We start from the raw sequence: 11,590 nt of genomic DNA on the forward strand, positions 1-11,590 counted from the left end.
TGCCCAGCCAAGCAACTGCTCCACCCACCCAAAAACCTGATTCTGATTCCATTTGAGCGTGGGAGTTGATCTCTAAATATAACCTGAAAGCAGCCTCCACCACCTCCCCTACTCGGGTTGCTTTTCTCCTTCCAAAATAATAGAATGGGGAGGGTGGTCTTTTTACCCTGGAACATCAGCGCAGGAGAATGAGACCCAGGAAAGTGAGCCTCTGCCTAGGGTGGGAGGTAGGCTGGGAAATGGTAGTTTTCCACCCAGGGATGGTCTCCAGCCTCACCCTACTCCCACGTCCTTTCTGGGTTAGGTGGTCCCTGATGTTGGTTAGTTGTCCCAGACACTGAACTCCTCAAACACATGCCTCCTCTTGGTCCCCGATCTGGAGCTCCTGCTATAAAATTCTCAATCTTGTTGGCTTAGATGCACCCCTCTATGCTCTACACACACTGTTCCTGCCTGCGATCATTCCCCTCTCACTGGACGATGTCCCAGTAGCCAACTCGCACTTCTTCAGTTGTCAGTCTGGCTCAGTAAGCCTGAGATCCCCGAGGGCTATCTCGAGTCTTTCCTCCTCTGTGGACCGTCAGCTCCTGCCCTAGTGCCAGCCACATAGGAAGTGCTCAATAAATGCTAAGTGAGTTCGTGCGTAAGGAATCACCCCAGGGTCGCTCTGAGCATGCAGAAGGATGGTGCAGCAGCGTGGCTAGAAGCTCTGGCCTGCAATTCAAGGCACAATCTTCAGGCCCCACACAGAGCTCAGGGGTCTCCGAGTCGGGGCTTGACAGCACCTTGGCTCCTACATTCAGCGTCACCCCGCCCGAAACTAAATCCAGCTGCGGGAGACATGAACCCTCGGAACAGGCACGGGAGGGAATCTAGTAGGGATTTCTTGTGGAACATAGTGACACTCTCAAAATCCAAGTGCCCTGGTATGCAAGTCCCTCCCCCAGAGAGTTCAGTTCAACTGATCCAGAGTGGCTCCCTGATTTTTTTTTTTTTTTTTTTTTTGGTAAGTAAATCATATATAATTTTAAATGGAGAGTGTATAGAGTCCCCGAAATAATGCCTTTTGGTTTTCATCTCATCTTGATTCCAACTCTGGGAAGTCAAGGCATGTGACTGTCACCTCGCCGTGTAAGTGATTCCAGAACATGTGTTTAACCAATCAATGCTTTCAGGCAATCTACAAGGGTATAGCAAGTCTCCTAGGTAACCGGGACTATTTTCACTAAATTGGGAAATATTGAGTAAGGTAGATTTTCTCATCCTGTGACTGGCAACTCATTTATGGTGGGATTGAAGGAAACTTACCTACCTCTCTGTGAGTCAGTGTGCTTCCCCAGTCACATGAGCAGAAAGAAAGGAAGAGTGGAATGACAGTCTTACAGAGAAAATCCAGAAGCCAGAATAAGCGACTCCACGTTTATGAAGGGCTTTTGGTTTCTTTCAATGAGAGTCGAGTGTCAAGGCCTGGTGATGTTCGCTTATGCACAAGTCCCAAGATTAATCGCCCCTCTCAGCCTCCTCCCCCAACTCACAGCTGAAGCTCTGCACCCAGCTAAGTTACTTTGTGCCCTGGCAGAGGGCAGTGTTAGGGCCTCAGCTTTCCAGGCAAAGAGGTGTGCGTCCCATCAGCAACCTGTCTCCTGTGACACACTCTTGACAGCTGGAATTCATCAGCTGCTAATTCCTTGAGGTTTGATTAACATAGGCCAAGGAACCAGATCCAAAAATGATACGACAGCCAAGTACAAGATGGGAAGGTTTATTTTATAAAACACAGAGAATTTTCAAAGAATTATATAATTGAGCCCCCCAGTCTAAGAGGTGGAAAGAGTCTACAATTTATAAGTATATTCCTGACCCCTTAGTGTCATTTCTTCCTTGCTCTTCAACTTCAGTACAAAATCAACAAAAAATACTAATTGTGTTTTGTAAATGAAGTCATGCTTTTCTTTTTCAAAAAAGATTTTTTTAAAGATTTATTTATTTATTTGAAGGGCAGAGTTAAAGAGAGAGAGAGAGAGAGAACCTTCCATCCACAGGTTCACTCCCCAAAATGGCTGCAACAGCTGGAGCTGGACCAGTTGGAAGCCAGGAGCCGATTTTCTTCTAGGTCTCCCACGTGGCGGGGGCCCAAGCATTTGAGCCGTCCTCCACTGTTTTCCTAGGCACATTGGCAGGCAGCTGGATAGGAAATGGAGCAGCCAGGAGTTGAACCAGCACCCATATGTGTCGCAAGCGGTGGCTTTACCTGCTATGCTGCAATGCAAGCCCCAGAAATGCCTTTCTTATTTATTTTTATCTTCTAAGACTTTTAAAAAGATTTATTTCTTTGAAGGCAGAGTTGGGGAGGGGAGATCTTTCATCCACTGGTTCACTCCCCAAATGGCTGGGCCTGGGATGGATTGAAGCCAGAATACAGGAGCTTCTTCCAAGTCTCCCACATGTGTGCAGGGGCCCATCCTGCACTGCTGTCCCAGGCATATTAGCAGGGAGCTGGATCAGAAGTGGAGCAGCTGGGACTCAAACTGGAGTCCATATGGGATGCTGGCTCTGCAGATGGTGGCCTAACCCACCCGCTGTACCACTGCACCAGCCCCATATCATGCCTTTCTTGAAGTGCTACTTCCTGAACAAAGAATGTAATAATAACCAGCTATTCACAACCCAGTGAGGGTCTCAGAACATGCCTGGCCTTGCTGTTTTATTGTGGAAGCCATTGTTGGAAGTGTGTGTTTGATAACATATAGCTTTAAGATTCAGATGATTTATGTATGTGTCCCTATTTCAGTTACAGAATTGACAAATATTAATACAAGAGGGCAGGTTAGACATCTAGCTCCTATCCCTCATTTTAAGAAGGAACTAAAATCCAGAAAAATGAAGTGGCTAGTCTAGGGTTAATCAGATTGACAGGATCAATTAGGGCCCCCAGAACCTTCCCCTGGTCCTCTTTTTCTTAATTCCACTTTCTCTCTAGAAAGCTCATCCAGTGTCATGAGTTTAAATGCCATCCCCATATTATTGATTTGCAGCACAGACCTCTCCATAGAACTGTGGATTTTCTACCAAGCCTTCTCCATCCCCACTACTGCATAACTGATCAGGTCCAAATCCTTGCCATCATCTCTCATATATCATTTATGTCATTTCTCATATTACCATATCTATATTGGTTTTAATCCAAAATTTGTTTAATCCTAGCTCCACTTTCAAAACCAAATCATGAATTCAAACTTTTTCAATAATCTCCCCTACTACAACCTGAGTATACACTGGAGTCAACAAGTTACTCCATTCCCATAACTCTGCTCTGGTCTCTCTTTCCATGCTTTGCCTTCCCACTAGATCTTCCACACAGTCATCAGAGTGGTCTTTCTAAAACATAAACACATCATCTCATACACCTGCTCTTAAAATGCAAACTAAGTTTCTACTACTTTTTTTTTTTTTTTGACAGGCAGAGTGGACAGTGAGAGAGAGAGACAGAGAGAAAGGTCTTCCTTTGCCGTTGGTTCACCCTCCAATGGCCACCGCGGCCGGCGCGCTGTGGCCAGCGCATCCGCTGATCCGAAGCCAGGAGCCAGGTGCTTCTCCTGGTCTCCCATGGGGTGCAGGGCCCAAGCACTTGGACCATCCTCCACTGCACTCCCTGGCCACAGCAGAGAGCTGGCCTGGAAGAGGGGCAACCGGGACAGAATCCGGCGCCCCGACCAGGACTAGAACCCGGTGTGCCGGCGCCACAAGGTGGAGAATTAGCCTATTGAGCCACGGTGCCGGCCATTTCTACTACTTTAAAGCTCCCTACTTTATCTCCCTCCACTCCTCCCTTTTCACTCCAACCCAGCCATACTGGCCAACTCCATTCCTAGAACAGACCATTCTCATTCGTAGTTCTTTTCCTGCACGAGAATTCCTTTTGCTCAGTATGCTCTCCCCCCGCAGACCCTGGCGTGGCTATCACCTCCTCATGACTCAGATCTCAGCTCAGAGAGCCAATCTCTGCCGCAAGCAACCCCAAAGTCACTGTCTTTCACATTTCTCACCTTCTTTGTAGCACCTCCCTGTGACTGAAGTCATCTTCCTTTTTTTGTTTGCATCCTTATTATCCACCCCTCCTACAGGATATAAACACGTTGACAGCAGAGCTTCCACCCTGCCTTCCACTCCTCAATAATGCCAGACCAGGCACTCAGTACATGCCTGTTGACTGATCATCACTATCGCTGAGCAATAGCTAGAGCCTGTAGTGGAATCAGTCTAGGCTTTTCAGCTCCCATTCCAGAGCCATGTCAGCTTTGCTTGCTGATTTACTAGAACGGAAATCCAATCCAGCAAATTCAAATAAAGAGGATGTTGGTGAAGATACCCGTGGAGTGACAAGGTACAGTGACATTGAAGTCAAAGGAAAGGTGGTATAGTTACATTGAGCCCCACAGAAACCAAAGCTGGAATGACCCCAAATACCCCTGGAGAGCTCTAAAGTGTCTTCCTCTTGGTCCACCATTATCATATCATTAGCACAGACTGTTTCTGCCTCTTGCTGCCGTGTCTCAACAGGCATTTATTCATTCCCTCAAGGAACACTTACTGAAGACCAACATGTGCTAAGCCACGCTTACTCTGCTTATCGGTTCTGCTTCTCCTTGATTTCATCTTGTAAATGGTTTGGTCTCCTATGTTCTATTACCCTGTCTCATGATGCTTTTGTTTCAATGCTTTTGTTAACTGGGCAGTTCTTAGGATTCTGGTTAATATACCCAAGATAAAATCAAATGAGGCCAGTCATTTTTCAGAGCTAGATCAAACATTATAGAGCACTAAACAGCAGCCCTTGGGGTCAGGGGCTCACGTCGGCTCCAAGCACCCTGCTCGTGAGCGTTGCTCCTCATAGGCTGTGCTGCAGCAGCTTCTGTTTAAAGGAGAGCTGGCAGGGCAGGAATGATCAGTCCTCTGGGTTAAACTTTAATCCAGTGAGGGGCATTTAGGCACTGGAAAGTGACGCATTTGGATATTTTGGTTAGAATCTATTATTACTATCTAATGTTTGCATATGTCAATGAGCTGTGGGTTGTCATTGAAGATTTCAGAATAAGAAAAAGTGATAGTTTCAGAGTTTGCTTTGGCGGAATTAATTTTTTCACAATTGTGTGGGATGGAGTATGAAGGGAAGAGACTGGAGATGAGAAGAAAATCTAGGAGCCAGCTGCCACACAGCGAAGCCAGAAGTCATGAGAATGTGAATTAGCACAAAGGGTCAATGTTGGAGTTGTGAGACACTAATAGCTGACTTTTCTGCCTACTGTATACATGATCCTTTACTGAGGGTTTCCTGGGTGTCAGACATTGTGACGAAGATATTACAACATTTCCACACTTAGGCCTTAGAAAACCCATAGTTAGAAGGATATGATTTAATATACATTATATGATATGGAAATTTTAGAATAGAAAACCAGGATTCAAGGTCAGATCTTTTAAAGTCTCAAAGCCTAAAAGTTTCAAACTTTAGGTCCTGGGGGGATATTGAAATGAGGAAGTTTCCAGAAACTCGCCCTGGAGTCAGTAAGATAGAGATGTGCTCACCCATAGAGAAGGGGAAATAAGGGAGGAAGCTGATTTTGAGAGGAGGGGCTGAGTTTGGACGAGTGGATGTTGGGTTTCAGGTGATGATGGAGAGTCCAGGTGGAGGCGTCTTTGAAACAGACAGAAACACAAAAGTGAAAGGTGAGAGTCCAGAGCTGAGGCTGTTGAGATATGGATGGAGACAGGTTTCTAGAAGTAATGACTTCTAAAGCAAGCATTAAGTAGTGCGGTGGAGGGGGAGTCAGGGGGCGGGACAAGGAAGCTGGCTAACCATCCAGTTTGCCCAAGACTCCTGATTTTAGCTATGGAAGTCCCATGTCTCAGGAAATCCCTCCATTCTAGGCAAACTGGCACAGCTGGTCATTGTCTAGGAGTTATGAAGGCCAAGCAAGGAGGCTAGGAAGCATTTATGCTTAAGGGGAAAGAAGCGTAGAGCACAGCAGTTTGAGTTTGGGGCTGGGAGTTAAGGTGGAAGGTGTGGAAAGGAGAAGTCTCCATCAGAGAAGGCTGGAGGGAAGTGAAATCATCAGGTGGAATCTGGATCTCCATCAGAGGCCAGCAGGGAAAGGAATTTTGTGGAAAGATGGAAGAATCCCCAAGGCAATGGGAAGATGCCAATAGTTAATGCCCACTAGACACACTGAGCCTGGAGAGGTGCTGGACTGGGTAGGGAGAAGAACAGGGGAGACCACAGGAGGGCCTGTGCTTCTAACTGGGATGAAGGGTGGATCACAGCATAGCACACGGGATGGAGTCAGGCTTCATTCTCAGCCTTGAATCCTGCCCCTGTCCCTCCAGAGCTGCCTGATCTTGAGCTAACACTTTCTCCTGTCTGACTCAGCAACTCTCCAGTACAGCGTGGATAATAGTATCCATGGTCTCACAGGTCTACTATATGTAAAGTAGCCAGCAAAAATCAGGCTCTTAATGAAAGGTATCATTGCTGTGTTACCATTTTGCTGACTATTACAGAGAGAGTCTTCAGGAGCAACATAAACACATCAGGAGAGTGGAGACTGAATTCTATTGCTGAAGCAGTTTCGTTCTCCATGTTTCTGCTTGAATATTGCTAGGATAACCCAGAACTGGGAGGTCATTTTTTGAAAGTGCAGTACAAGAGCTCATGGTAAGACAGGTCTAACTTTCAATGCCAAGTGATCTCATCATTAAACAGTCTGGATAGGCACGGAGGGGGTCACTCTGCTTACTGCACATTGTACACCCCAGAGCTAAGTTCCCTGTGCTGAACGTGCTTCTAGCAAAATGAAGCGTATTCTGGAGGGGATCCAGTTGGCAAAAGTGACGCTCACCAGTAGCAGGTGGTGAAAATCCCACTAAGTTAGGGAGAACATCCCAAAGCCCAGAATCCAGCCTTTAAATATTAATTTGACTTCAGTAAGAAAGAGCCAGTTTTTACCCATTAACTGAAAAGCACTTCAGCTCCTACTTGTTATTTCTAAGGAATAATACTTTCTTAAAAGCTAAATTCTGGCCCCTACAAGGAGAAGTCTGGCTTGAGCAAACCCAGGTGGCCTGTGCCTCTCCCCAGTGTCCCTATCATCCCACTGTGCCTAGCTGCAGGCCATGGAGCCTGGGGCCACTTTAGAAGTGAGGTTAGCTCCAGTTTAGGATTAAACTCTCTCTGCCATGTAAGGTGGAAAATTCCCATGAGCTAAACCCCAGGACAGAAAATAGCAGTCTACTGCCAAGTCCTTTCATATGGAAACATACAAAATATAGAGGCTGCCATCTATTTCCAAAAGAAGGCGGCTATCCCCTCCAAAACAGACCTCCAAAATCATATGTCTTAATGCCATCTGATGCCATCCTGCCCTACCTACAATCACCATGCCAGGGTGGGGACCACAAAGCAGCTTTATGCCTACCTTAGCCCACCCAGGTTGCTATTAACAAAACTCCCATGGACTGAGTGACCTATAAACAACAAAAGTTTATTTTATGCAGTTCTGGAGGCTAAGGGTCCACTTCCAGGCCCATGACAGCTGTCTTCGAATTGTGTCTTCACGTGGTGGGAGGGGTGGGGCAGCTCTCCGGAGTCTTTCTCAGAAGGGCACTAATCTGATTCATGAGGACCCTGCCCTCATGCCCTACTCGCCTCACAAAGGCGCCACTTCCTAATACCCTCACAGTAAGCAGCAGTTTTCAACATATGAATCTGAAGGGGAAACAAACATTCAGTCTCCAGCAGAGCCCCAAAACTGGATTTATTTTTTCTTGCTTTCAGAGCAGAACCCCAATGAGTGAGAGTGATTATCTTATAAACTTTATGTTAGCTTCATTCTCATCAAGGCTCTGGAGGGGACACAGTCAAAGAGGCTTCTCAGAGAAGGAATCTGAAGGAAGAAGTTGGCCGAATTCCAGCAAACATCAGAGTTTTGGAAAAAAAAATCTAACAACAGGAATCTGCTTCCCAGCAGGAAAGAAAATATATTGTATTTTCAAGGCAGGGTGGCAACATTGCATAACTTAGGAGGGGGTTGCCTCTCGTTTCACAGTCCAGTGAGGGTGAGGCCTCCTGTGCAAGCAAACTTGGACAGCCCCGGCTCAAGGTATCGAAGTCAGAAAAGCACCTACACTGATGTCCACACAGGTGTTGGAGTTTTAGGTACAGAAACGTTTAAGTTGTGATGGAGTATTCTGAGCACTCACTGAAACCCAAAATTCCCATAGAATCATACCCCAAATTGTAGCCAGGGGAACCTGAAGCTCATCTAGACCTGGTTTCATTTTGCAGGTGAGATAACTAAAGGCCAGAGACATTGGATGTCTTGCTGAAGGTCAACAACATGCTGAAAAAGTGAAGCAGACTGCCCCTGCTTCCCATGGATGACTAAAAATAGACCACTTTGCTGTGGATGGCATTCTGTCTGCCCAGTTCCCAAACTGAGTCTTACTCATCATTATCATTACTTAATGTTTATTAAATATCTTCTAAATGCTGATGGAAAAAGACTTGCTCCAAAGCTCCCAACCCATGAGGCAACAGTGGAGCAGAGTTTGCATCATCACACACAACCCTTGGTCGAGGGAATTAGGACTGTGCTAGAAACATTTGCAGACACAGAAGTCACATGTTCCTTCTTGTGCCATGAAAAGTTATGGTCTATTAAACAAATCCTTATTTAGGCATTTTCTCTTCATGTGTTATGTCCCTGTTGGAGTTGACTCACTTCTTTGAAGCTGCTTTGGTTTGTTGGTTAAATATTTACTCATTAATATATTTAAAAGGCATTTTATTTATACAATAGATTTAGAGCCATTCTGGACTATTGGGTAACCATTTCCTATGAGTTATCCAAAGCAAGAAAATTAATAACCATTTATAGGGAGGGTGGGAAACTTACAGGTTCCTGAAGTTGGCCTTTCATTTAAATTTTATTTTTAACATAGTCGTTCTACTTTTTCTAATGGGAGTTTTATGTATGTTTGAATGTGTGTGGTGAGAGTGAGGTGGGAGGGGAGAGAGGCTCTTTTACCAAAAAAACGTGCAATTAAACTGCTTTATGGGCAAGCTCTCTGCCAAATTTCGTGCTGAAACCCAAGACACCTCTGAGTTCGTTAGCCAAGAGCAGGGTAAAAAGCACCTGCAGTCACGTCTGTTTCTCATTTTGCCCTCGTGGTGCTCAGATGCCCTGTGGATTAAGTGAAATCTGCTCCTGTACCCCACGTGTCAGCTCAGCTTGAATTTGGAAACAGGAGCTCAGAAGGTGCCACTCAAACCTGCGGCCCTGGTTTTCCCCTAGTGTAACCTGAACAAGGGAAGCACATTGTGAGGCCCACGTCCCCACCTCCACTGTAAGAGACTCAGCTGGAGCCTGTCTCCACTTCACAGTGCCACCTCCACCCCCTCTCCACCCATCGGTTCCCATTTAGGCTTTCATGAAGGAAAGGCATACAACACGAAGCGCTGTGAACATGCGTGCTGCCAGTGCATGACCTGTGCGTGTGTGTGCAACCACGTCCTGACACAAAGGAAGCCTGCCACATCTTGTGACCAAAATCCCCCAGAAGCTGACACAGGTAACTTCTCTATGCAGAATGTAGAAAAGATTCCATTGGGGGGCTGCTTTTGTGGTACAACAAGTTAAGCTGCCATTGACAATGCCGGCATCCCATATCAGACCACCGGTTCGAGTCCTGGCTGCTCTGCTTCTCATGCAGCTCCCTGCCAATGCACCCCGGAAGGCAGCCCAAGTACTTGGGTCCCTGCCATCCACGTGGGAGAGCTGAATGGAGTTCCAGGTTCTGGCTGTTGCCTGGCCCAGTCCTGGATGTTCACGTGAGGATGAACAAATAGATGGAAGATTCTCTTTCTCTCTCCCTCCCTCCCTCCCTCCCTTCTTCCATCTCTCTTCTTTGTTACTCTCCCTTTCAAATAAAATAAATCTTAAAAAAAAAAAAAAAGAAAAGAAGCTGCATTAGGGAAAATGCATGAAGTCCTCAGCTCCCATGTTAACAGCCCAAACCAAATTCCTTACTGTTTTAACACAAAGAGGACTTTTTAAATATCCACACTAATTAGGAATTCTAGATCCTAGGTATTTGATCACATTTTAGAATACCGGCTTCTCACTTGCCTCCTCCTTTATCCCACTGATTCAACAAATATTTAACGTGTACCTACTATGTGCTCTCAAGCACTGTAACAGTCCATAAAACAGCAAAGACTTTCTTTCACGGAGTTTCCTTTCTAGCTGGGGAGAGGAGGCGTTGGCTTTGAACTAGCTTACGAACGGGTGTTCCAGTTAAAGTCAAGTCTCCATGTGGCACTCCAGATTTACACAGGATAAATCGGGATGTGATAATTTGCGTCAAAAAAAGATTCAATATTTTACTAAAAAAAAATCACAGGATTCCCTTTAAATCTAAAACTCATACTCCCCCAACCCCACCAAGCCATTTCACTTACTCTGAATTTTCAAAGACTCTGCTTATTGTTAAGCGGATTGTCCCTGCTCTGTTCCCGGCATCTCCTGAACATCACCACAGGTGTCTGCCCCCCCCCACCCCCCCACCCCCCCACTCCCCACCCACCACCACCACCACACACACACACACACACACACCCGTAGGATCAGTCTACATAAGAGAAGTGACTTCAGAAAGCAGCATTTTTTCCAAAGCAAAACACAGCATCCTTTGACAAGAGCCACTGGGCAGGAGACTAGAGGCAGGCCGGAGGAAAAGGCTGAGGACCTCCACCGCTGGTGACCTTCTCAGAGGCTCTGCGCGCCCTCTTTACTTCAGAACTTAGACAAGAGTCAAGAAAATCTGCAGTCAAGTGGGGATTCTCTTTCAGGTTGGTCTGGATCTTTCTCATTGGCAGGAATGAGAGTAAAAGAGAAAAACAAGCTCAACCAATACAATTTTTAAAAACGAACTTGGTGCACTCACTTCAGCAGCACATATACTAAAACTGGAACAATACAGAGAAGCTTAGCATGGCCCCTCCATGAGGATGACATGCAAATTCATGAAGCGTTCCATATTTTAGGACTCTCTGTAAGAGGTGTGGCAAGCATCAACCTCACAAAGTGACTCTGTATAAGAAGAGCAAGGATACCCTTTGTGCCCAGGGGAAGAGAGGCTATGATTGGAAACAGAGTGGCAATGGTGGGCAAAAAATCCAACTTTCTGGAAGAAACCTAAAACCACGAAGAAGATTGTGCTACGGCTTCAATGTGTTGAGCCTAAGAATGTGTTGAGCCTAAGCATTTTGAACTAGGTGGAGATAAGAAGAGAAAGGGCCAAGTGATCCAGCTCTAAATTTGTGGAGTTTTTTTTGTTTTGTTTTTCTTTTTTTTTTTTTTTTGGCTGTTAATTTTGGGGCAAAGATGTTGAAGTATAAAAAATTAACCTGTAGGAAAATAAATACAGTGATATTCATACCCAAAGACAAAACAAATAAAAAACAAAGAGAAATGAACCTGATGAGAAGAGGATGTCATTTTTCTCTCCTGACACTTTCAACTACTTAGAGGCT

At 45.6% G+C, this 11,590-nt stretch overlaps 1 non-coding gene across 1 annotated transcript; it reads left to right on the plus strand.

Moving 5' to 3' along the window:
- The first annotated feature begins 10,991 nt into the window (after window positions 1-10,991).
- Window positions 10,992-11,100, plus strand: LOC127492917 (U6 spliceosomal RNA). The gene has a single exon (XR_007922735.1). It is a non-coding gene; the product is annotated as a U6 spliceosomal RNA (small nuclear RNA).
- Window positions 11,101-11,590: the final 490 nt, after the last annotated feature.

Source organism: Oryctolagus cuniculus, chromosome 14 (assembly GCF_051225735.1).
Source record: "Oryctolagus cuniculus isolate XC-2025 breed Fujian yellow rabbit chromosome 14, ASM5122573v1, whole genome shotgun sequence".
NCBI lineage: Eukaryota > Metazoa > Chordata > Mammalia > Lagomorpha > Leporidae > Oryctolagus > Oryctolagus cuniculus.